The sequence below is a fragment of the Zonotrichia albicollis genome, chromosome 6 (assembly GCF_047830755.1).
Source record: "Zonotrichia albicollis isolate bZonAlb1 chromosome 6, bZonAlb1.hap1, whole genome shotgun sequence".
Lineage (NCBI taxonomy): Eukaryota > Metazoa > Chordata > Aves > Passeriformes > Passerellidae > Zonotrichia > Zonotrichia albicollis.
In genome coordinates, this window is record NC_133824.1 from 28896535 (window position 1) to 28902022 (window position 5488).

A 5488-nucleotide genomic window follows, 5' to 3' on the forward strand; every position below is an offset into this window, starting at 1 on the left:
TATATTCTGTCAGAAATAGCTGCTGCAAGGGTAATCAAGATGAATCTCAGCAAATACTCAAAATAGTGTCTTCCCTCTTTGAGTACACATTCAAAACCCCCAAATTTTTCTTCTATCCCGTTAACAGCCAACTTGTGTTTTCCCATGGGCAGACTGAGCTGTTAATTCCTTATAACCATGGTTTCCCTCATACCTCTGGCTTTAGTGTTCCTCTGCAGAGCCTTCTTTCTCACACAAAACAGAGTGGATGCTGCTCACAGCATAAGATGTATGCTGCTCCTTCTTTTCACACAGTGTTTGTGAAACCTAAATGGTAAGCCTTGCAGGCTGTTTCCATTCCCTCTACTACCCTTTAAAAACCAAGGGACCTAGTTCCTGGTTGCTTTGCTTTTCAATTTGAGAAAATACTCCACAATTTGTCTTGATTGGTTATGTTAATTTTTGACATTTTCTGTTGCATACACAATGATAAATGCACACAGCAAACTTTGAAAAACATTTGCATTGTCTTAGTTAATTATGCATACTACAACTAAGCATCTGTTCAGAAAACAGAAGTGTAGTTAACCCCATCCCACTGCAAAGTCTTAACATTACATCTGATAATCAATTCAGTTGCAACATACTATATATTGATCTTCTTGCTAGTAAATGTGTGGTTCAAACATTTTCCTACAAATAGTATGTTTCAAACAGTAACCTACAAAGATCATGAACTCCCTTAAAGCAGAATTAATTCCAATTAGAGTTTAGACTCTTTCAGTGCTCTTAACTCCAGTAATTCTGGTTCTGCAAGAACAGGACTATGCAACAATTACGTCCAGTTACTGTGGGAAGCACAAACTAAGAATTGTGGTTGAAAGGCATCTTACATAACTGCAGATAGTTTCATCTCTGTGTTCCTTTGAGGGAAAATTCATACAACAAAAGAAAATAATTTCCTTTCTGTTGTTTCCAGGAACCAAGTGCACACACATCCCTTGCAAACCCATTCACCCAACTAGTGCTTCTGCAGCCAACACTTCTAATTAAGTCTGCAAAAGCACTAAAAAAGGAGAGGGCAAGCAGGGCAAGAAGAGAGGCAATTTGGCTTCAGTGACAAACAGCAAGCAGTTTACAGGCAGCAGCTAAAGTATATTAAATCATCTCTTTCATCACACAGCAACAGTGGGGCCCTAAGGCATTTTAAAAGGAACTGCAACACTCTTCCTGTCTGCTACAGTATCAAAACATTGCATTTCTTTGCCTCTGTGTCTCAGCAAGGACTGAACTAGTGGGAAACCTCAGAAAGGCCAGTGCTGTGCTCCAAGCCAGGTTGCAGCATCCCTCACCCAGCAGACACCATTTCCTTGGTTCCCTGAAGCATGGCACAGCCTACCCAGCTCTCTCACTGGTGAAACTGCCAGTGCCTCCCATCAACACCACTCTGTCAGAAGCCACAGTCCTACCCTCCCTCTGTTCCATGTCCCCTGCTGCTATCAGTCATCTCTCAACCCTGATTAATAAAGCTCTTTACACATAAAGCCCTTTAGGACCTGAAGACAGGTAGAAAAGCTTCAATTTTAACTTGAAATTTCTAAAGCAAGGAGGAAATTTGCTTCTGGGTCTTTTGTGGTGATGTTGGTCACATCTTTCTGTTGGTCCCAACTTACTGCAGTATGTCCATGCATGGTCATTTCTCCTTTATTATCCTGATGAATATCAAAACTAAGAGGTTAAAAAAATTCTATTTACTAGTCACCAATTCACACTAGCATTTTTGCATTTTTAAGTTTAAGGGGGACCTATTCTAGCAGGACTAGAAAACAATGCATTTGTTATGAGAAAGGGAGCATTCAAACCCAACCATGTGCATAGTCTCAAGGTATCCCCTTACTGAAGCTGCTTTCAGAAAAGTTACAGTCTAGCAGCGGAGAATTCAGCTTTGGTCCCCAAACCTTCAGTCACTAGTGGCTGCTTGCACACACTGTATGTCCTACACATACTGTGAGCTGAATCCAGCAGTCAACACCAACCCAAAGTACTTTCTAGACAGGGGTTTTGGGGTGAGGGCCTGGGGGCTGAGAGATGCATGACCCAACTGTTAAAAGCACTGTACAAATCAGTGTAATACTTCAAAAATGGAAGCCAAGGCACAAAATTGATAAACCTATTGAAAATATAATAAAGATCACCTGCCTTTTCTTGTTGAAACAACTTCTTTCCTATCTGTTGATATCATGGTATCTGTGAAGCACTTTGATGCCTTCCTGACAAGTCATCATCTGCATTATCACCATCAGACATAGGCACCTGCTTCTCTCCAGTGCTGCTGAAAAATTGCCTTTTAAGCAGAAACAGAAATATTTAACCAGCTTTTCAGAACATTAGAAATCAGTATGTTTCAAAATCTCTGGCATTCTTGAAATTAGAACTATTAGAACTTCTGTAATGCCACAGTTAAAAATCTCCTACATAAGGACTTCCACATATATATATATATCACTGGTATATTTTTTTTTTGCTTGAGTTATATCCAACAAAAAGAAAGTTAAAAACCTGAATGCATTTTAATTTTGGCTTGAGATAACTAACTAGCTGCCATTCTACTTGAGCTTTGTCTTTGTCACATCATACTGTTGATTTTGAAAGTCCTCATAGCAAATTTTTATTTATTTTGGCATTGGCATGATTTCATTTTTGATGTACCTGCACTACAAACAAATACATTTTATGACATAATATATGTACTGTTACTGACAGAATATATATGTCAACGTTTCTTTGCCATGAAAGAGTGCCCAACTAAAGTACAGGAGGGAATGAAACCCGGATGACAGAAAGCAGACAGTTCTATCACTAGTCCAAATCACTCTCTCTTCTCAAATTACTGGCAGGCAGACATATTTGTTGGTGCCAAATTATATTACAGCCATCAGCAATAATTAAATGCAAGGACAATGCTACAATACATGGCATTACAGTGACTGACAATGGCAGTTGACAAATGAAACATGAAAATGATGAGAGGCTGCCAAAATTGAATTATATTAATATTTAAATGTAATTGGGCTGGTTATGCTGAAAAGCAAAAATATGGACCACAAAGTCTGTAGAACCAGGTGGGGAAGCCAGAGTCCTGCAATGTTAAAGCCCAAGCTTCCAAACCAAAACACATTTGTAAATGTCTCAGCACAGTCATAGCAGACACCTGGCATAAATGCAAGGCAGAACTAGCTTAAGGATGGTGTTTATTTCCACAAATGAACTCTTGTTAACATCAAAAGCTAGCAAGGGTTGTCTCGTCTTCCAGAACACTACCAAAGGTCTTATTCCCAAGGGAAACAGACAGGAATGTACAGGATACCTTGGCCAATTTGAGCCTGTGCAACTTCACCTGCAAGGCACTGGGCAGAATGAATGAACAGGAAAACCAGTGCAGGCGGTGGAAGGGGGGGAGGGAAGGGAAAGAAGGACAAAGCAGTTTTCTTGTGCAAGTAACTCCAGCTTAGAGCCCGTTCCTGCCCTGACAACAGCTACATGTTGTAGCCACGCTGTTCTGCCATCTGTCCCCTGGCTGCAAGTCTCAGGTGCAACATGCACCTGTGTCACATTTAAGCCAAGAATGGCCTACAGGGAGTCTAAGTAAAAATGTTGACATCTATATGAAGCTTACATATATCTGCTTCACAGAATGACAGGGAAACCCACATCATCTACCTGAAGATGAATCTTCATTCTGAATTGCCATTTGTACCCATAATGGAAATAAATCCATCAGAATAGATCAATCAACAAGTCTAGACTTGTTTTGTGGTGCTTTGGATAAGGAATTCAGTTTTTCACTGGCACACATCTTTGCACATTGGCTAGTTCATATGATTGTTATTTTACTCAGTGTTTTCCATAGCGTTTCCTAATTGGAAGAGGTGCAGATGCTGCTCGATCTGACATAATAATCAATAATCAATCTGACAATTTTTCTGACAAAAGAATTACATCAGTCAACATCAATCTAACTCAGAACAGGCTTTTATCATGTCACATCTCGGACCAATTGAGACCAATTAATTGTCCTACCAAGTAAGCATGGCAATTTTAACTGCTAAAATATTAACATTACAGTGAACTTCAGCTGACCTAAGGGACACATTATCATCTTGACCGACTACAACTTCATGGTAATTTCTTTTCAGTGTAACACATGAAGTGATGATCTTCTAGAAATTTCCTGAAAAACAGTCTCCATCTATCTTTGCCCTTGTCAATGCAGAAGACTTGTTTACATGGGAGTTGCATTACTGTCTCATGGTGCTATTATGGAATTCAGAATTTGTGCTCTTGCATAGCTCCAGCTATGTTGCTGTGAACTTTTGACAGGTTCTCCAAAAACTCACTCTTGGTTGGGGCTACCCATAACACAAAGCATCTCTCCCAATAGTTCAGGAATAGAACTCTCACAGGTTTCTATTGAGTCCAACCCCAAACACAACATCCTCTCATGATGCTTTAGGGATATTTTTTTCTCCCAGGATTTCCATTTCCTTCATGTTTTCTGTAGAGCATTCTGTCCACAAACATCTCTTAGGGCTCTTCTGATAATTGAATCCTAACATGTTAACACTGAATAGCATTGGCTCTGCTAACACCTATTCCCTTTCAATAGCTAAGCCATTTAATAACCATATTCTATACTGTGTACTCACAGCACCAAACAGTACCAGAAAAAATAAGGGCTATTCTGTACAGGAAATGGCAGGGACCTTAAACCTTAGATTTTTTTTTTTTTCATTTTGAAAAACAAAGATCCCAAATACACCTCTCAGCATTCTCCAGAAAGAGTTACACCAAACCTGCTGCAGTTCAAGCACCACATAAGACTCTGTTTTGTAGAAAAACATCATAGAAGTTTCAAGTCCTTAATCTGTCAAGAAGAATGGACTCTGATACTGACAGGTTGCTAAGTTACTAAGACCACATATATATTAAAAATGTTTATACAACATTTTCCTTTTGATTGAGTAGTAGTTCTTGCTTTGACAAGGAAAAAACAATCAATCAGACAAGTTGTTGAAACAGAGGCCAAAGATTTTATACAAGGAATGTCATGGCTGCTTTCTCTTTGTGCATTAACATGGTAGTAAAGCTACATGCATTAACAGCACACAGGGCACAGCCTACAAACCAAGAACACATTGTTCACCCATTAAAAAAATAAAGAATACTTTGAAGCACAGAATTATGCTAGATGTACAGAATGTCTTTTAAGAGAGGATTTCTACCTACTCATGCCCTTACTTGGAGAACAGGAAGTTTATGGCAGACTTTTGCTTACAAAAACATAAGACAGTCCGCAGTAAACTTGGCCAGTACCGAAGGTGTCCTGGAACATCTTCTAAGTCTACTTCCTTGTGTAGGCTGGATGTAGTTGTGAAGGGACAAACACTTTGTGAGCACGGTCTTTCAGAGACAAAGTGAGGACCGCTTGTTGCAAGGAAAGTCAGTACAC